The sequence below is a fragment of the Pseudopipra pipra genome, chromosome 14 (genome assembly GCF_036250125.1).
Source record: "Pseudopipra pipra isolate bDixPip1 chromosome 14, bDixPip1.hap1, whole genome shotgun sequence".
Classification (NCBI taxonomy): domain Eukaryota; kingdom Metazoa; phylum Chordata; class Aves; order Passeriformes; family Pipridae; genus Pseudopipra; species Pseudopipra pipra.
The window spans coordinates 17,704,129-17,725,962 of NC_087562.1; the positions used below are offsets into that span (position 1 = coordinate 17,704,129).

The following is a 21,834-nucleotide window of genomic DNA, read 5'->3' on the forward strand; positions in this document are numbered from 1 at the left end:
CTGGTGAAACTCTCACACAAATAGAGGCTTAATATTCGGGACAAACTGAGTAGTTACAAATCCTAAGGATCACCAAGAAGCCTCCCTTAAAATACTGGCCTTACCCTTGGAGCTGAATATATTTTTTCACCTGTGATTCTTTTTCTTTTCGGACAAGGATAATAATTCAGTGACACTCATCACAGAATCACAGAATCACAGAATCACAGAATCAACCAGGCTGGAAAAGCCCTCTGAGACCATCGAGTCCAACCTGTGACCCAAGCCCACCTTGTCACCCAGCCCATGGCACTGATGCCACATCCAGTCTGTCCTTAAACACCTCCAGGGACGGGGACTCCACTCCCTCCCTGGGCAGCCTCTTCCAACGCCTCATCACTCTCTCTGGAAAGAACTTCTTCCCAATATCCAACCTATGAGAGGGCAGCTCAAGGCTGTGCCCTCCTGTCCTACTGCTGGTTCCTGGGAGCAGAGCCCGACCCCCCCAAGCTCCCCCCTCCTGTCAGGGAGTTGGAGAGTCTCTCACTTCAACCATTCAGCTGAATATTATTGGAAAGTTGAAACAAATGGTTTGGGAAAGGACCAAGGCAGTATTTTTTCTGAATGTTTCCTGACCAGAACACTTCACTGTTTTTTTTTATTCAACAAATTTTATACCTGTATATGCATTAATTTCACTCTTTTGAAGTATTTGTCTTTCTAAAATGTAAATAAAATGTTTCCTTTTAAATTAATTTCATTTGATATCATATAAGGGGGGTTATTTCCATCTAATTAAAATACTATGTCTAGCCCAAAACATTTTTTGATATTCCAAAACAAAAGTGACACAAAAGTATCTTTTCTCCCCAACATTTCAACTGTGCATGAAATGGAAATCTGTTCCTCATCTCAGAAGCAGCACTCGAGCTCTAGGAGAATTAAATTCTTATTTGCTTTAAAAGCAAAACCATTCTTACTGCCTACACAAATCCTGCAATTAAACCTTTACTTCCAACAAAAATAAAGCAATTTCATTCCCTTTGTTTATCATAATTTCATTATTTTCCTTATTAGAACCAGCTTTATTTTAATGTTTTGGTCTTTTTACATGATGACTCACTCTGTAGATATTAGAGCAACTTTCTGCCCTGCCTTTACTTTTGCACTGTCACAAACACAATTAAAACACATTTGCTGTGATTATATTTCAGCACATACAGATCAACATATATTTTGCTCTTAGGTAGAGAGTCCCTATTGTTCATGTAATTACTATGAAGAAATGATGCAAATCAGTCTGCTGGAGACAATTATTGGACTTTCTTTTGAACTTTATAATGTTATAAACAAGAATTGGCATTCAACTCAGGAGTAGACAGCAAACATTCATTTTATTGAGTGCTTTAAAGACTTCTTGGAACCACAGAATACCAGGATGGAAGGGACCTCCAAGGTCATCTAGTCCAACCTTTATTGTCTACACAAAATGGTCCAGCACCCTGTCCAGATGAATTTGAAAAATGTCCAATGTTGGGGAATTCACCACTTCCCTGGGGAGATTATTGCACTGGGTGATTGTTATCATTGTGGAAAATTTTCCTGTTTTATCCAATTGGAATCTGCCTACAAGTAGCTTTTATATATAACCCTTCATTTTTTCCATGTGATTCCCTGTGAAAAAGGGAATGGCCTTAAACTGAAAGAGGGCAGGGTGAGATTAGATATTGGGAAGAAACTGTTGGCTGTGAGGGTGGGGAGGCCCTGGCACAGGTTGCCCAGAGAAGCTGTGGCTGCCCCATCCCTGGGAGTGTCCAAGGCCAGGTTGGACAGGGCTTGGAGCAACCTGGGCTGGTGGAAGGTGTCCCTGCCCATGGCAGGGGGTGGAACAAGATGGTCTTTAAGTTCCCTTCCAACCCAAGATGGTCTTTAAGTTCCCTTCCAACCCAACCATTCTGTGATCTTCTTTGCAGCCACCCTTTAAGGACAGGAACAGGGTGACAAGGCCTCCCCTGGAGTAGAAGTAGCCTTCTACTCCAGAGTCTGAACAAACTCTGCCCTGTCAGCCTTTCCCCACATGGCAGCTTCCAGGCCTTTGATTTATTTTGTGGTCCTTCTCTGGACCATCTCCAGGTTGCTCACATCTATTTTGTATAGCAGGGACCAAATCTGAACACAATATTCCAGGTGTGGCCTGGCAAGCACTGAGCAGAGTGGGATAAAGACTTTTCTGTCTCTTCTGGTGATGTGACCCAGCATCCTGTTGACTTCTTTTGCTGCAGCAGCACACTGGTCACTCATATTGAGCCTGTTGTCCACCAGACTTCAAATAAACAGGAGCCAAGCAACCATTGTAATCATCCATCTAGTACATACTTATTTATCTCTAAAATCAGACCTCAGATTGTACTCTGAAGTTATACAGCTCAAGATATCTCTTATTAGCATATCTTAACAAACAAACTTAAGTCTTGTGTGTTTGTGTTAAAGAGTGTCACAACCACGACTTGGCACCTGCCAGCACAACTTGAATAAATATTCCCAGCAGGACGAGTTAAGACTGGAGTAAAATCCACATTTTTGTGTACCTGCTGAGAGCCCTTCTTGACTTGAATAGAAAGACCTTTGAATTATTTAAACTTTTTTGTAGTTTGTAATGAAAATCTTTGACCTATAACACAGGATGACAAACACCCACACACTATGTTCTCCTAAATTAGTTTCCTCATTCCCAGTAACAGGATTCTCTTCAGTTAGTCAGAAATCCACACTAAGCAAAGAGAAATCTCACCTGGGAAGGCAATAATTTTCCCCTGGAAAACAATCACTATAAATCACGTTCCAAAAGAACATGGGGAACACTGCAGAAGCCTGTCTTGGAAAAGGATGGGCACAGTGCACTCCTGCCAGAGGAAATATTCAGAGACCAGGGAGTGAGGGGGTCGTCCCACAGAGTCAAAGCCTCAGATGCTCAGTCAAACCAATCTCTCAACCTTTGCTTTCTCCCTCTTTTTTTCCTACTGTGCCTTTTCTTTGCATCACTTGGGGTGCCGTGCATAAAGGAGCATCCTGCTGCTTTATCTGAGACCCATCCAAAATTTGTGTTGAAGACCGTGCTGAGTTAGACATGAGAACCCCCTGCACCAAAGGGCAGGATGACAGGGCCATTCTGGATGCATGATCCCTCAGACAGGGTCACACTGATGCCACCTGACTGATCTATAAGGCACTACAGACAGTTTCCTGGACTTGGTCTTTTTGTTCTCATCAGCCCAGGCTGAATCCACAAGTACTGCAGGGGATTCAATTGCTTATTTTTTGCAGGGATCAGAATATTATGTTTTTAAAACACACTGTCACCTTATAGAGCAACTCATTATGAGGCAAGTCAAGTTTTCTTAAATATCAAATGCCATATAAGAGTCTGAAAGCTGATGCACCCAGTTTTGGGAAAGGAAAAGGATTTATTAGACCTGATACCTCCTCAGTTCTTCAACAGTCTCTTCCTAATCATTTCTTCCTGCTTATCTTTCACAGATCCTAACTTGGCCAAAGGATTTTGGATTACAAGATTTGACACACAAACCCAATCATTCCTGCACACATCCCTTTCTGTTACTGCTTTGAATATATTTTACTAGCAAATGAAAGAGGCTGAGTTTGCTCTGACTTTCGGAAATCTCCAGTCATAATTTTGAGGCTCTTTTTGAAGTGATCTGTTTGTGTTCCATATTTGGTCCATATTTTTGCCCTTTGAAAAAGTGCAATCAAAAGGAAGGATGCCAGCTCTCCTCTGAATGTGCCATGATGCACAGCTGAAGTACAAACTATCAAAACTGGAGATACAAACAAACCAAACCCAAGGCAAAATAAAAAGCCCTTTTATCTATGCTGCACTAGTAGGCTCTGCCATCATTTCAAATGCAGAAATCTACTCAGATATCTCATTATGCTCTGGAGTAGCAAATTTTTGTCTATCCCTATTCTGAAAAGAAATCCAGTGTTATAATTATTCCAACATTCTAAGAATCTCCCCAAATTCCCGCATTGACAAAGTTGCTCTTTGATGCTAAATCTTGATTTATATTTTAGTGATTTCTTTATTTTAAGTGATGGAATGGGGGAAGAAGAACTCAATTCTATTTGTTCATTTGGAAAGAAAAAGAATTTTTTGAGAAAACTAAAATTAAACTTCAAGAGCTTTGATATGTTTCTTTTTTTTTTTTTTTGGTGCCTCCTTATATTACAAAAATGGAAAGGAATTTTTACTTGATATATATCTAAACTCCTCCAAGTTCTGTAGTACATATGTTTGAATTAAATTAGAATTATTTTTGAAAGGCTAAGAAGTGCTACCACAGTTTAGCTCTGTTCAACCAAGCAGTGCCTATGCTTTGAACTGACAGAAGCCTTTAAGTGCAAAAGCTTAGATAAGCTGATAAAGATGAAACCAGCCACATCTGCAGTTACTTAGATCCAATTCAATTCAACTCAGCCCTATCATACCACAAATCTCAGATATTCTTGCACTTTTTACAACAGCATTACTGTGGGGTAGTAAATAATAAGCTTGCACAGATAATGAGATCTCAGACAAAAAGACAAAAACCCAAAAGATAATGTCCTCGTTCCTGTTCCCCCAGCATATAAGTTGTTACCACCGCAGTAAATTCATTACTGCAAATGCAAAAGCCCAAGCTATTAATTAGAAATTTCCCCTTTAACATGAAAAGAGCTTTTTAACACAATATTAACCAGAACAGCAACATATTTTATACATTGAGACCATACACATACACATAACATCTGTACCATGTTGTTGTGTTTGGTTAAGATCAAGCACCACGTGTACAGGAAAAAGCAACAGTGGCATTAGCCTGCATTCATCCCTCACATACCAGGAACCCAGAAGAAATATGGAATGTGGGCTGCTATAAATTATCACAGAATGATAGAATGATTTGAGTTGGAAGGGACCTTAAAGCTCATCCAGTCCCACCCCTGCCATGGGCAGGGACACCTTCCAACAGACCAGGTTGCTCAGAGGTCCATTCAGTCTGGCCTTGGACACTTCCAGGGATGGGGCAGCCACAGCTTCTCTGGGCAACCTGTGCCAGGGCCTCCCCACCCTCACAGCCAACAGTTCCTTCCCAAATCCAATCCATCCACTCAATCCATTCATCTATGTCATTAATGAAGGCATGAATGTTGTCCCCTGAGGGACAACACTTGGCACTGGTAATAGTTTACTTTGTAGTTTACTTTCCACAAAACGAAACAGCTGTTGAGTCCTGTTCCCCCACCCCTGAAGGTCTGAAGGTCAGACTGACTCTGAAGGTCAGTGGTATTAAACACACTGGCCAGACACCTTGTTTTCAGGGAGCTAAACAGCTCCCCGTGTACAACACCAGACAAATAAGTGGAATGGGAATTGCTGCATCTGTGCCTCCTGAGGATTCCCAAATACCAAGGTAATCAGGGCAGGAATGAGTCCACCCCACCACACAGGCCCACGGTGGCCAAATCAGTTGAGTCAATGTGCTTTAGCAATCTGTCTGGCATCACACAGTCCAGCTGCATTTCACCCTCCTGGGACACAAATGAACAACATAAACTCCAGATGTTTGCCCTTCCCAAAGTCAATGCAACCCCACAGTGCCAACAAGTTTTGTGATGGCTTTTAATTAAAACAAATAAACAATGAGATTAAAATGTAAATTATAAAAAAACACCCATTCAGGTAATTCCATGTTGATTATGCCTTTTTCTCTGAGGCCACCAAAAGCACACAGGTAATTTACTATTTCAAACTGATTTTGCAAATAGATTAGCTGTTAACGTAAAATTGTTAAGCAAACCATTTCAGGGGAAAACCATTCTGGGATACAGCCATGGGAAGAGGTCACATATGCAAAACTAAGCTTTGCCCAATTGATTTCTAATTATAAAATCAGAGGCTCTGGAGTTTGTGGTTAATAGTCCTTCTCTTTAGCCTGAAAAAAACAAACTTACAGCTTGTGCTCACAACAAATACTCATAAAAAGCTCCTCATTGTGCTAGTAAGCAAGTGTGTGTCCTGGCACCGAGCAGCACTGAGTGAATCAGACAATGCCTCACTGAAGGCCATCCATGGAATTAAGTCTACAATGCCTCACTGATGACCAGCTGTGATACAGCAAATTATTCCTTAGAATAAAGCTACAATAATGTCTGTTTGGGGGGGGGAAGCACCACAGGCAGATTCTACAAGGGCTGAATAAATTTAAATGCCCATGTTGTATAATCAGATGATGTTGTGTTTTCCTTTGTAAAAAGATATTGGGCAAGAATTTCATGTCTTTAATCCATTCATTCTTCAGCACCAAGCGCAGACTGGCAGGACATCTGAGTCTCTTGTCTCATTTAATCTTTGTATGAAATTGGACAATTCTCAGGATGAAAGAAAGATGAGCAGCACAGTTGCACTTAATAAGTGTGCTCAACATAAGGATGTTTTTCTGAGTACATTCTGCACCTTCATCATTGACTAAAGTAGTATGAAGGTGAGGGTACTTCGTCTACTACAGAAATAAATCAGGAAAATCTTTAGTTAATATATTGTGTGCAACAGCATTTGCTTCACAGCTCTGCCTGTCTGGTTTGTATTACAGCTGTATTCAAGGTACATGCATTGCATTTTAGAAAGTAATTTTTTTTTTCTGAGTTCATAATTTTATGATGATAAAACACTAAAACACTCATAAACAGTGCAAGTCTTTTTCTCGGGGAATCTAAATTCTGTGTTGTGCTGCGTGATTACTCAAATAATAAATTACTACTCCTCATGACAAGAAGAGAAGAATTGTGATCTCTATAACTTGTCATCTCCATCACTGATGTTTACAAATGAATGCATTTAATGATTTGGCTGCTAGAAATTTCACCCTGTAATATTTGCTAAAACTTAGTCATCTTCATTATTTTTTTTCTCTAAAACTGAAAAAAAAATACTTTTTCAAAAGAAAAATATTTTCTCACTAAATTATTACTTTCAGTTCTGGGCTTGAGTTTCTGCTGCATTATTCCACTTGCACATCTAGAAAGTCAGCAGAGCGGAGAGATGACATTTTTCGAAGAAACAGGTTTTTCCTTGCTCTGCTCCAGTCCCCTTATCACTCATTCAAAGTTACACAAAGTAATCTGGAAAACAGTGCCATGAATCCAGTTGCATATATCTGAGTAACAGGTTTTTAATCACGTAGTGGTGGTAGACCAGCTTGCAAGCCAGCAGTCAAATTTCATGGTGGCATCACCCACAGATGTTTCACAGAAAACGAGACACAGGGAGTTGTCAACCCACTGTGAATCAATTTATTCATTCTCACCAACTCTCCAGTTGATTTCATCCTTCAAGGTGGAAATTAGAAATACAGATGTATTCTCTGAAAAGCTTTTCCAGCTTCAGGTTTTTTAAAAGCAAGTTTAGAGCCTGTTGGATCCCGTCCAGTGTGGCATCAGTTTAACGCTGGAGGAATTCTTCTGCAGGGAGCCACATCCCCAGTTTTGAAGCAAACTTTATAAGCATGTATTTATATCAGTTATTATGTCCCTGCAGACCTAAAGTCCTAAGACTTCATAGCCACCATCAAGACCTGGCAAAATGCTGTTGGATTTTCAGCCACTTCCACCACAAGTGGAAAGTGTGAAGCTCCAAGGATGTGCCACTGTCTTACACTACATTTGACATTGTTAGTCCTGGGGACCAGAATTTGGAGGACAGCAAACAGCAAACTGCTGCACAAATGCAAAGGAGTTTTAGTGCTTTTTAGCTATGTAGAACAGTGAGATATCTTGTGCTAATTCAAGATACATTCCATCTGCAATAACCTAGAATGGAAGGAAAAAGAAAACTGGAAGCTGAGTTGATAAACTCCGCAATACTTGTTACAGGTCTGTGACGTGATGAACAGCAACAAAGGCTAAATAATGATGTGCTGCATCTGTGGCCCACACTCTAAGCCCTGCAGAGAGGAACTGGGTCCTTGTCATTTGTATTTGCTGTCAGAACTTTCACGAGTCAACAGAGAAACAAAACACAATCACAGGATCAGAGAATGGGTCAGGATAGGAGGGCCCACAGTGGCTCATCTGGTCCCACGTCCCTGTTCCAGCAGGGCCATCCCAGAGCACAGGGCACAGGAGTGTGTCCAGAGGGTTCTGGAATATCTCCTGTGAGGGAAACTCCACACCCTTCCTGGGCAGCCTATTTAGGGCTGGGTCACTGCCCAGCAAAGAAGTTCTTCCTCCTGTCCAGCTGGGACTTCCCGGGCATCAGTTCCTGCCCGTTCCTCCTGTGCCACTGCTGGGCCCCCCGAGCAGAGCCTGCTCCATCCTCTGCCCCCTCCCTGCAGCCCCTGACACACCCTGGGGAGGGCCCCTCTCAGGCTCTGCTCTGGAGGCTGAACAGCCCCAGCTCCCTCAGCCTTTGCTGCTCCCAGAGATGCTCCAGTCAAAAGAAACAATAAAAGTCTGTCAGGTTCTCTACCACCTTTATATTCAAAGATTCTTTTCCTAACATTGCAGGGTGATATTAATAATGGTACAAACTTGTTTGACTGATAGAAAGTAGATTGAATTTACCTGCCTAATTATGCCTCACTTTGGTTTAACTGTGAGCACTATGAAGAACAGACAACTAACCCCAGTAGGCTGCTCTGCTGTTCTGTATTAGCAGCTGCAACATTGGTTTCTCTTGATAAAATATTTCAGAGGATCAAAGCAGAAGATTATGGAGGTAAGAAGCAACAATCAAAATATTTCATTCACAATATAGTTGTTACCCTTTTTTATTTAACTAAGACTGCTCGGAGCAAAATATTTCATTCTCGCTCAGAGACACTGTGAACATTTTTATTAATATATGCATTGTTCTTTTTTTTTTTTAAACCCCACAAAATTGAATCTAAAATAATACTATTCTGGGTCTGAGAAAGTATGATTTTATAGCAGTCACAATAGCAACTCTATCCCCTTATTTTCATATTCATTCTTTCTTTTAATATGCAGATAATCACAATCCATAACTATACAAATGTAAATACCACAGAACCCATTTTAATCAGGACACATAAAACAAATGTATAGAAGTGAAGACAAAGAAGTGCTTCACAGAGGCAAGAAGTCATAGAAATACACAGTTTACAAGTTTATTACTGACAGTGTATTCTTGACTCATTCTTGCAAATACCCTCAGGAGAGTGACTTGACCAGGGTGAGCATCGGCCAAATCCAACAGAAAGAGGGAAAACAATGCATACATTTTTCATTTTGCTCATGGCACAAGAATGAGCACTCCACTCCGAGCAAGGCTCTTTCAAGAGTATGAAGAATATGTGCTACAAAGGCTTCAGGGTGCTCTGTGAGTGACTGTTTCCTTTCCAGCTACAGAAAAGCTGGTAATGGACTCTTCTATCTCTGGGGAAACTTTTAAAACCTAGCCAGAATTTCAATATTATTTTTCAGATAGAATGAATTTGTTGCTATAAACCTCACTGCAGATGCACAGATTTTATTTAAGCCACATTTTTAGAACAAAGAAGTCAAGAAATCAGTTTTGAAGGGGTAAGCTTTTATCCAAATTAATAGGGCAGGACGTGCAGCTGTTTGACGTATGGCTAATGTGGTACTTTTCAGAGCTTTTAACACACTTTGCTGATTGTTTGCTCAAGGCATATGGTTTGAACGAGCTGGGCAGTGCACAGTGCAGCTGGCAGACTAGATATCAAAATCTGGCAATAAGCCTTCGAGTTATGTGTGACTAGGTATCAAATCTGCCTGAATTTTATGTGATGAATTCTCCCACGTCCATGTAAATCACAAAGCTACTTCAGACTGTACCACAGGAGATGCCATTGCTCCCAGTCTTGCAGCAATTAGATGTAGCTGATCCATGTTGTGCAGGGATGGTCTTAAAAGGGTAAAATCTTTTTTAGAGGGGAAAATAATTCTAAAAAGCTTTCATTAAACAAACATGGAATTTTGAAAATAGGCAAGTATCATTTTCTCTAGTGCACAGATTGGGAAACTGTGACAGGTGCTGTTCCAAATACACATTCATTTCAATCAAGCAAAGAATGGGAAGTTTTTGGCAGCTTGTCCTGTTTTCACCATTACCTCCCATAACCCAAGTCAGTGGTTTCAGCCTCAGCTCTGGTATTCAGGAAGGTTTGCAAAACGCTCCAACAGTATCTGAATACAATTTTTGTATTAATTTAATAAATGAAGCATCATTTTTGGACTCTCAGCATAATGAACTCTCATTTGCACTGAGTAGATTCATAAATTCATGCTTCTAAAAACTGTTTTCATCAGAAATGGGCCAGCCTCCCAGGGTGTCCATTCATATTCCAGTTCTGAACTGCAGGAGTGTGTTTGCCAGTCACAAGTGTTCAGTTATTATTGCAGAGTTTCCTTTATTGCTGCTTGAAAAGCCAATATAGATACTAAAAGTGACTCTCTCATCTCAGAGTACATACAACTGCACATTTCTGAGTACATATTCACAGTTTTTCAGTGAAGTGCATCACTTTGTTATGCCACGTGAACCCCATGTAATGAATTAAGATGAACACCAAGAGAAACAGAGGAGCAGCAAGTTCCCTGCACAGACCTGCATGGCTGTGTAAAAGTCTTGGTGATGAAAGGTGTGCAAATGTCTCACTGAACTCAAAAGTCATTCCAAGAAAAATGGACTTCTCAAGCAAATAAATAAAACAGCCCATAGCCTCTATTCATCTCAAATATTATTAAGTTTGGAAAGAAACTAATTTTCCAAAATTCCTATTTCCAGAAGAGGAAGTCTTGTAAATTTGTGAGGTTGACTAATATCTTAAATGACAATGAACAGCTGGACAATTTTTAAAAAATGTATTTTAGTAAAAATAAAGATTAATTCATTCGAAATCTTCCTTTCTTCTCACGCCCTAATTTGTCTAATGATCATATTGAACATGGAGTCAGCATAGATTTGCTACACTTGGACAAACTGAAAGTAAGTGTTAAAGGATTTTAATTTTTTTTTATCTCTCTCAAACTTTAGTTTCCTTATCAACATAAAGGAATACAGAGAAGGAGAAGAACCAGTCTGAGGAACAAAGGTTGCACACACTCACAGCAGAAGTGCTGCACTAAGTTCTTGAACCTTTTGGAGATGAGCCTGTGAATAATGAATGGAATGTGCAAAGGACACTGTTTACAGGACAAAGCAATCCAAACACAATAAAAATGTCACCTACACTGAAGGGAAGTTTGTGGAAGTTCACTGCAGTACCAGTGAGGCACAATACAACTGGAAAAGTCACAAGGTACCATTTCTACTTCAGCAAATAATACAGTTTGCCTGTACAAGTTCATGGAGAAGCTCTTCAGAAAGATGCCATGGCACATGCTCTGACTCATGCAAGTGAACGTGCCACTCCTCTGACTACCCTGCTGTGGCCTTTAGAGTGTCTGTACTGTGTGGCTTTTCATTATTTTTAAGTGATATTTTAAAAACTGACTACATTTTCCAGCCCTAAGACTTGACACAATGTGCAAACACGTGTTCTTTTATCTGCAAGGCCTGGTTTGCAGACAAGCTCAAAGTGTATGTCAGCTTCACAGGAAACACTGCTAAAATAATGTTAAAACTAGATATAAATAAAATAGACTGAGGTACAGTTCAAAGAATACTGAGAGGAAATAAGGAATGTGAGAGGTCATCCACCTACAAAGAAGAAATGCCATCAGAGGATGACAAAATTTGATTTCCTAAGCAGCTCCCAGGTCATTTAGTGCCCATTTAGGTTCATTTCAGGAGAGTTCTCTGATATGGAGATTGGCAGATGGGTTCTTAGAGTCACAGAGACACTTAGGAATCTACCAGCAGCTTCAGGCAACTCTATGTAAACTCTCTCTCTAGTCCTGGAACAAGGAAGTGCCTGTTTCCAGGTCTGTGGAAGCTGCCAGCCATCAGTTTGACGTGTGTGGCCCTTCCACGTCACTTGGGTGCACAGACAGACCCCCCCTCTCCAGAGGGCCTGGTGCACTGAATCACACAGCCAACACCCAGAGAGCACAGGGAACATGCTGACAACCTCCTAAGCCAATGTTTTACTCGCACAATTGGGCAGGTATCTGAAAATCCTCCAAGACCAGAATGCCGAACAGCAGCTTCCACCCTTCTTAATTCCCTCCCTCAAATTATACCATTTCCCTTCAGCCCTGGTCCTTATTTTGCTCATCAGGTTTAGTTTTTTTGCGCAAAGGGAAGAACTCTGACAACAGACCCACCTCAGGCTACCAGGACCCCTTGAAAGATGGGGAAGGAGGAGGAATATTGGCCTGAGCTACGACCCTGACACAGGAGGGGGTCAATACTGACACTGTGTTACAGGTACTTTCGACCTGAGCTGGAATCCCAAGCAGAGACAGGTGATCTGAGCTTGTTGCATCACCAAATATACCCAACAGACTATCAAAACTATCAGCCAAGTTACCTCATCTCCATTTCTGGATTAACTCAGGCTAAAAACATAACTTTTGTACTGAGAGCTTTTGTTTTCTCGTATTTGGTGTTGGTTTTTTTAATCATATTTGCACCAGATTTGAAAAGCCAATTACTAAATGTCCCATTTTGAACAATGTTTTCATGGTAAATTAAGACAATGATTAACAAAAAGGTCTTACTAAGCATATTATCTTAGAACTCAAGTCTTATAATTGGAAGAACTCAGTGGATATTTTCATGGTAATACAAAATAGAAAAATCTTGGCCCAAGAACATAAAAGAAACAAGTTTCAACCCCAATTATCAGACTTTACATATGAAAATGGAATGTAAAATAATCCAAAAACCGGTCTTGCAGAATGAGCATATTCACACCACAAGGTTCTTAATTACCAGCATAAACCTACTGCTGCATATAAATATGCAACCAAAGTCAAGCCAAACTTTCAAAGTAGAATAAAAAAAAATAAATCTTCACTGAGACATCTAGTGCCTCCCTTAAATCAAGCACAGTGAAAATGGTAGCTGGATTACACACCACCCAGTAAATTATTTACAACTGGGCAGTCATATATTCTTCCAGTATCATCTTTCCCTGGGTTCTGTACTCACCAGAGCCTTTGATACCAAAATGGGTGAAAAAAAAATGAGAATGTTCAATTCCACAACAAAAATAAGAGACTGAAAGGTTTCATTGTGGTTCTACTATGGCTTGAAAGTGTCTGCTCAGCCTGAAACCAGTCCTTGGCTTTCTATCTGTGGTCCCACGTGGCTTCCTTGTCTCCCACTTCAGCAGGATTTATGTCAGAAGGTCTGCAATAAGTTAACTGTTCTGCTGGGTATTGCAACTACAGACATGCTGACTCTAGAGACATGCTGATTTCTTTCTTTATTTCCCCCCCTCACATTTATTTTGCTCAACCCAGTAAGATAAAGCCTGCACCAAGATGTGGTTTGGAGCCCTAAGTGGGCAAAAATAGAACTGTTTAGAAAGGCTGTAAACTCCTGCTATAAGCCAGTGTTTAAATAATGTATTAGACATATCTATATATACACAAAGATATATACACACGCACTTAGACTAATACATACATATATATATTGCCCTGCAGTTCTGTATTAATAAAATAGAATATTCTGTAGTAGAAATATACTACTAATAACTCAAAATAGCACTTCTGTTCAAGTTGCCTTGTACAAGCTTATTTGAGTTCTAATTGTGTGCTGAAATCCTCCCCTTTAATGCCTAGGTCTATTTGAAGGTTAGCTTTTGGTCCCATGGAGATGAAGGAAAATGTGCCAACAATTTGAGAGATTTGATTACCTGTATAAAATTATGCTTGCTCATTTTTCCTAGGCAAGATACTCTTGGGGAAAGTTATATTAAAGAGGGAATAGAAATAATGTACATCCAAAGAAAATATTTTCCAATTATGTTTCACAAGATGCAGAAAATATTACTTGTTATAGAGGATTATGAATGAGATAATTACCGAGAGCCTAATGTACCTAAAACTACAATAAAGGAGAGAGAAAATCATTAATAAGTGGTTATTGACTGTTCTTCCTGCTCTTTGTAATAAAAGGCCAGTACAGTACCAAGGACAAACCTTTCCACAGTGTTGCTCTGGCAGGTTATATACAAGAATATCTTTCCTACTTACATAGCCCACCATTAATTCCTAAAAGTGAAACCATATCAGCTGTTATTTAGCACCCAAAACACTCTATGCCTCTCAAAACAGACTTGACAAGAAATGTTTCATATTAAGAGTCGACTGAAAATAATAGAGATTTAGAAACAGAGGACAAATGTTCCCTCTTTCAAATGATTTCACTCCACGCATTCCTAATGAGCAACCTGCACTTCCAAAAGAATCCAGACCAGTGGTAAGGTGCAGAATGACAAAAGACTTTTAGAAATTAAAGTATGTCTCATTATCACTTTTTGATTCTCCAGTGAAATAAATGATAACTCAATTACCTCTGAGAAGCCCTAGCAAAGAACATTTGAGCTTCCACGTACAGTATTTCAATACAAGTGTGATTATAAAAAAGGATTTCTGAGTGGCTGCAGCTCTCCTCCTACTGCAAAGCAGAACTTGGTACCACGTGGAAAATTGCCTTCAGTGCCTTCTCTTTCTTTTTTTTCCCCTCCCTCCCTTTTGGCTCAAAATCCTGCTGCATCAAGGGAGGATTCTGTACAGTCACTACAGAAAAGTTAAACACTATTTCTATAGAAATGAGAAAGGCCACAAACATTACAAGGATCAGTCTAATGGACTTCAGGACCTGAAGGGAGCCTGCAGGAGAGATGGAGAGAGACTATTGCCGAGGGCCTGGAGGGACAGGACAAGTGGGAATGGCTTCACACTGACAGAGGGCAGATTAGGATTTGGAAGAAATTCTTCCCTTTGAGGGAGATGAGACCTTGGCACAGGTTGCCCAGAGAAGTTGTGACTGCCCAATCCCTGCAAGTGTCCAAGGCCAGGTTGGACGGGGCTTGGAGCAACCTGGGCTGGTGGAAGGTGTCCCTGCCCATGGCAGGGGTGGGACTGGATGAGCTTTAAGATCCCTTCCAACCCAAATCATTCCATGAAACTGCATCTTGGGCTGATCCCCCAGTGTGGGCAGCAGGGTAGGGGGGATTCTGCCCCTCTGCCTCTCAGGTGAGACCCCCCTGCAGAGCTGCTCCAGCCCTGGGGAACAGCACAGCGAGGACATGGAGCTGCTGGAGAGAGTCCAGAGGAGGCACCAAGAGGATCAGAGGGCTGGAGCAGCTCTGCTGGGAGGGAAGGCTGGGAGAGTTGGGATTGTTCAGCCTGGAGAAGAGAAGGCTCCAGGGTGACCTAATTGCTGCCATTTGACATGCAGAGGGAGCTGCCCAAGTGCTGTAGATTCCTTCTGCTCCTACACTGAGTTCACTCCACAAAGAGCAACAGTTCCCCTAAAGAAACACTTGCCTAACTGATTATTATTGTCCCTCTCAACAGAAATTCATTTAATATTCTCATAGACACACATAAACACATGCACACCAGTTTTCATCTCAGTGCAGTCAATAATTTTTGTTTCACCTCCCTGGCTCCACCAGACCCTGCATAAGCTGTATCTTAAGGCTTTACATTAAATGCATTGACACAGACTTAATGCCTAATGACTTTACTGACCAAATTTGGAATTAATTTGACCTATTGGATGTGATGCAATTCAAAGAATCGGGAAGAGTGGACTCCTCAAAATTATTTTTATCAACTAAAAGCAGCTCTGCAGAGCAGGAAGCTCAACAAAGCAGAAATCCAGGCTCTGCAAGAGAACATATCACGAGGCATAATAAGGACAAATGACTTATCAATTAAGTGGCTGAGAAAAGAATAAATTAATCATTAACTCTTACTGGATTATTGGTTTCCCTGAGAATTCTCAAAGAAATGATCCTCAGAGATTTCTTTTGATAGTGTCTCCTGGGGGCAATGACAGACCTGAGTGCCTGAAGACTTTATCATGGTTATTACAGCACAAAGGTCAAGAAAAAGAGAGTCCTGAGGTCAGTGACTTGGTCCTCCACCAGCCCAGATCCTCCTGTGCTGTGGAGGTTCTCAGAGCTGAACACAAAGTGAGGCAGGATTTGTATTCTGCCAGGCTGACAACCTGCCTCCCGAGAGTGACATCAGAGTTGCCCTCTCACAAAGAGCCTGTCCATGGAAACCGAGCCTTGGGACAAAACACAGCCACATTGGCCTGGTTTAGAGTCAGGAAAGTGTCTCCTGCCTTTTCCAGCTGTTCTGCAACTTCCAGGATTTACGAATGAGTTCCTGATCCTGCACAGTTGTCATCAGTTGGAATAAATACTGACTCAGTCGTGCTCTGCTTTTTCTCACTCTACAGGTATGAAGCACATGCATTTCCCAACACAGAGCACTGCACTGAGCCCATGTCTCAGAGTGGGTGTCCAGCCTGACAGAGGAAGGTTTTGCTTTCCTGTCCATCAGACTGTCCCACAGAGAATTGCCTGTTACAGTGTGTGTGCAGAATGCATTTGATTTAGACAGAAACATTTAGTCCCTAAGTTCCCTTAAAAATTCAAATATTTATTTATGCATATAGACTGCTCAGCATTCCTTTGCTTATCAGTAATTGCAGTAATGAGCAGGTGGCCTTCTGGAAGGACAGAATTTAGATCAATTACAAAATGATTGCTTAATGGGATGATCAGTGCAGTTGCCTTCTACACAGAATGAGAAGACTAATATTGGCTAATTAAGAGTTATCCATTTTCTCCCCTTATTTCTCCATTGTGTCAGTAAGCCCTATGCCCAACATATTGAAGTATAAACATATTTGCTATTACATCATATTTAAGTTATTAATAAATTGCATCCCCTTTCAGACAGCAATAGCTTTGAGGCAGAAGCTGTCTCCTACCCAACAAGATAGATCAAAATTTCAGTCAAGGCTTCATAAATGGCAGCATTAACAGCTTTCATGTTTTCTGTTGCTTGGTGTACTATTCCTCATTTACAAAACTGCCCTCCATGTGTTCTTTCAGGGTATGTAAAATGCTTTAAAAATCTGCCCAAGAGACAAGGTCACACTGACTTTCCCTTAAAAAAAATCCCGTGGCTTAAATCTCCATTCAAATCTTCTCATGCCAAGTAAAATCCTGGCATACGTTTCAAATAATTTCAATTATTTCAATAACTTCTATTAATTCAAATGAAAACTCAGCAAAAAGTCCTTGTATATTTGGATCAGCCCCTGCTCTCAGTTCATGTGGGATATAATAATCAAGACCCACTAATTAGCAGAAATAAATGAACAAATGGCAAATACTGTGCTGGCATTAAGTCTTGTTTCAGATGACTTTGAACAAAGTAAGAAACACAGTTTGCTTTTGCCTGTGGACATTGTATTTTCTTGTCTGTAAGGCAGGACAACACCAGGAATTGCAGAGTGTGCCAGTGATCTACATTAAATGCTTCAGACTGCATAAATATTAGAGAATAGGTTGCCTAAAAAAACAGTCAATTAAAAAAAAATGGAAATAAGAGTGAAAAAAGAATATCCAGAGTGTCAGTAACTGTATTTAGAAAACTTATTCTGTAAAAACATGGCAGATTTTCACTAAGCTTTTTGAGGTGAGTGCTATCAGATGCTGAGCCTTTTGCATCATGCTTTCACATACAGGTTCACGTTGCATCAATTCTGTTGCAGATTATCCCAAATTATCTGAAAAATAAGGTGTTTTTTCCCCACTCACTTTAATATCCTGACTTCTTAGGTTGGGTGTACAACATGTCATAGATCCTAATGATGCTTGTAGCATGATGACCTTAGAAAATAATAGGATGGAAGGGCTATGGCTGGGTTCAATTCCTTTATCCTCTGTGTTCTTCATGGCTGGATGCCCCCCACCAGCTCTGCATATACTAAAATCCACCTTAGCCCTATTGTGCACAAGCAGCTCTCCCAGGCAGGGAAGAGAAAATGAGATAATATGGTTTCTGGATTTAAAGCAGCAAATGACATGGGCACTCTGAAGTGCTCAGAAATCTCTTTTGCTGGCTGTGCCTACAGCTCTGCTCGTTGCCTCCAGTGATCCTCCCTGAGTCAGTCCTTTATTTCAGCACATTCCCCCTTGTTGAGGCGTGACCCCACAGCTCATCAGGTTGGAACACAAACCCTCAGCTTTGCTTCTATTCACCAGGGGCTGGATGAGAAACAGTTACAGAGCTCAGACCCTGAAGCAAAAATAAGGGATGTCTTCTGTGGCTCCTAATGATTCCTCCGGTTAATTCAGGAATGGCATTGACAGTCTCCAGGGAGAGCTGCACTTGCTTTTTCTTAGCTGCTGGCATGACTGCTGTAAAGTAAAGGCTTTGAAAGGAATTCTTGAAGGAGAATTTTTACACTAAGAGGGAGTCCTCAGGAAAAAGGAAAGTTATAAATTACTCTGCATCACTACAGGTGTTCCTCGGGGATCACCAGGAGGCTATTCAAATACATTAATATTTGCCTAAATATCTCTAGGAAAATTATCTACATTTATTTTCAATTCTATGTGCCTCACACATTGCTTTCAAATAATAGTTACCTTTAAACACTGTCTGAAATATTTTTATTGCAGCAAATTATTTCTGTAATAAAACACAGCATTGGCATCCCCGGCTTTGTCAAATAACCCAAAAAAATACACCACCAAAACCCAGACAGAAGATCCTCAGCTGTAAAGTCCTTGGTCTGTTGCACCACACATATTATGCCTTTCTTTATCTTTGACTTTACTAGAATAGAAGGAATACCCAACTTTCAAAACAGAACTTTGGAGAAACACAATTTATGCAAACTCGTTCTCATTATTTTCATGTGCAAAGCCACTTTTCTCGTGATTCCTGTGAGAGTGTGTTTATTACATCCTAAATCTGCAGTGCTGCCCACCAGCCAAAGAAACCAGCCTTTCTCAGGTGTGACTCATGAGGTATCACCCACTTCGCCTCCAGAACTCTTACTGGAACCCTACAGACACCAAAGGAATTAATCCCAAAGCATCCCTCATTTTAATGCAAAATCAAGGGGTTTGTTACATGAATCCCTAGAAAATTGAGGAACATCCTATCAGGACCCGAGAACAAGAAATAGACCCTTTTACTTTACTGATTGAAACAACATATTCTGGCACCTTTGGGAAGTCACAACTACCTGAAAGCTCAGCCGTGGATGGGAAATACATTTGTCAAGTTCAGCAAGGACAAACTTTTAGCAAAAAACTACCATCACAATTGGCACTAATTGGGAGTTAAATTGACAACTGGAACTGAAGCATCCTGACAGCACCAGGGGTGGGCCCTACAGGTAGAAATTGAAAACCATTTACTGGAGCAATGTTGGAAAGACTAAACGATCATAAGGCATCTGCAGAATATCATGTGGAAGGCTCTACTTAATTTTTCATACTGTCACTTCAGCATTTTGCACACACACTTGGACAACATTTCAATTCACTGTGAGAAAGAGAAAGTGTTCAGATCAATCTATTGAAAAGTACACAACTTCCAACTCTTTACAAACAAACAAAATGCTAATTTTTTTTTTTTTCTTTGGAAGATTAGAAATTTTTGTGGCTTTACAAAAACATGACAAAGAAATTTAAGTGAATAATACTCGGGTATCATACAGCATTCCTTCTTATTAAAAAAAAAGAAAAAGAAAAAAAAAGAAGCAAACTAAAATAAAATCACAAAACACAAACAACCAACAACAAAAACAAACAAAACCCCAAACAAACCCCCTACCCAACTTTTAAGTTATTTTTCACATCACGGATTGTTTCCCACTTCATTAAAGAAAATACAGACAGCATAGGAAGTGCCTGGATTCACAAATAACTGACAAAATACCTCTTTGAAGTTATAGCCTGTGCACTTATGTGACTGATGTAAAAGTGTTTCAAGTTGTGTCTCTACTTAAACTGTGGTTATATCCCCCAGACTGGAGATGAGGGAGCATGAAAATGTTCAGCCTTACTCAGTGATGCTTCCCAGAAACCTCCAGACATGAGATTTTCAGTGCCTGAAGATATGTCTTCTTTGTTAACTCCAAGTGAAATCAGTGAAATATTTTTACACTGTATTAGAAAATGCAGACACTGTTGGCTCAGTCAAACTGTCCTTGTTTAAATTTATACTTTAGATTAAAATTTCTTTTTGGAACTTGTACTTAGTCAGAAAGAAACAAATGAAATTTGGGCAGGCTCAGGAATATTTGTTAAAAACCCAGTACTTTTATCAGACTTCTATTAAATGTTTTATACTGTATTTATTGTCTTTGCAGCTACATTTAATTAAGAAGAGTTTTTCTTAGACTTAGTTATACTCCTGCTTACAAAGCTGATTTAAACTATGTAAACTGCAGCACTCTATGCACTATGCAGTCATCTCTTCCCCTTCGGAAGCACACAAAAGGCAAGGGGAATTAGTATTTTCCATAAAGGATACAGTAGCAAAATAATTGATACATTTCAGCTTCTGGGAGTTTGTTAAACATAAGTAGGAAAATTAGTGTATAATTATGGTTGCAAAACAACAACAAAAACTGAGGGCTCAGAAGGCAGCGTTGACTTTGCAACATTTCAGATATTGAATATTTTATGGCATGCATTTAAATCATAGATAACAAAACATACAAGTGTGTATTAGAAGGAAAAGAGGAGAATCTACATAATATGAGGTTCTGATTTATGTCATTCTGTGAAAACTCTTACAAAGGATTAAAGTAGGACTGTTACACCCTATGGAACCTGTGCTGGGGCTGTGCTGTACCTACATCTCACAAGGCTTTTTTCCACTCAGGGCAGCAGCTCGTAATTCATCCCTTAAAATAATGATAGCCTTAGTTCTATACATTCCTGGTTTGCATCACTTGAGTACAACAGCCTTTCCAGGCAGCCATCATAAAAAATCACAAGCTCAATTCAGGAATGAAAAGGAAAACATTCTGAAGGAACTTGTCTAATTAAAACCTTGTTTACTTTGCCTGAATGTATCACTTCAACAGAACTAGTCACGAGTTTAAACAAGTAACATTTTACCATTTCCTTGTTAAGAGAGAAAATGTGTGTTGGTGAAGAAACCAGAGCTTGCACAAAGCATGGCTAATGTAGAACATACAGCTCCAAGTTATTTATAAGTGCTCCCTGCATTTCCAGGTTTGGTTTTTACAGTAACACAGCCTGAAGCACTTAACTGTGAAAACATGATGCCTCTCCACTGCTCCTCCTACAGGAAAATGATTTCTCCTCTAAAGGCCTAACCCAAGCACCCTCACATCACGGGAAAAATCTTCATTGCTCTAAACAGCAAAAGTTGCCCAACTCCCTCATCCCACAAGCCACAGAAAAAAGTCTGTGTTTAACTGAGTGAAGAGACACAAACCACCTAAGTCAGAAGGCAGAAAAGCTCCACAGTCACACTAAAACGCCCACCTGAGCTCGCTCCATAAGGAGCTGACCTGGCTGTGCTCTTTCTGAGTCCCAGTCACGCAGTCTCACTGGTTCCCTCCCATGCAGGCTTTGCAGAGCACCTTCTCCCAGCCCTGGCACCGACCCGGCCACAGACGTGCCACAGCAGTTGTGCATGGCACAGGGGCTGCTCTTCCCTGCCCAGCTCGTTTTCCAAATCTCTCATCACAGAGACAAAATAGGCACCGTATTATTTTGTGTCCAGAAACAGGGAAATTCAAAAGAAGTCCAGGGAAAGTTCTGAGAGAACCTGGGGAGTGTTGCCAGTGGAGTGGTGTCAGAGACAGCACTGACCTGACTGACCATCAGTGTT

The 21,834-nt window shown here is 40.5% G+C and overlaps 1 protein-coding gene and 1 long non-coding RNA gene across 3 annotated transcripts in view; one reads left to right on the forward strand and one right to left on the reverse strand.

Moving 5' to 3' along the window:
• The window catches only part of CDH8 (cadherin 8), a 153,614-nt gene that overhangs the window by 110,471 nt on the left and 21,309 nt on the right, over positions 1 to 21,834 (reverse strand). The gene's annotated exons all lie outside the window — the stretch shown is intronic.
• On the forward strand, positions 16,228 to 18,440 carry LOC135422214 (uncharacterized). Its single transcript, XR_010434375.1, has 3 exons — positions 16,228 to 16,393; positions 17,434 to 17,643; positions 18,213 to 18,440. It is a non-coding gene; the product is annotated as an uncharacterized LOC135422214 (long non-coding RNA).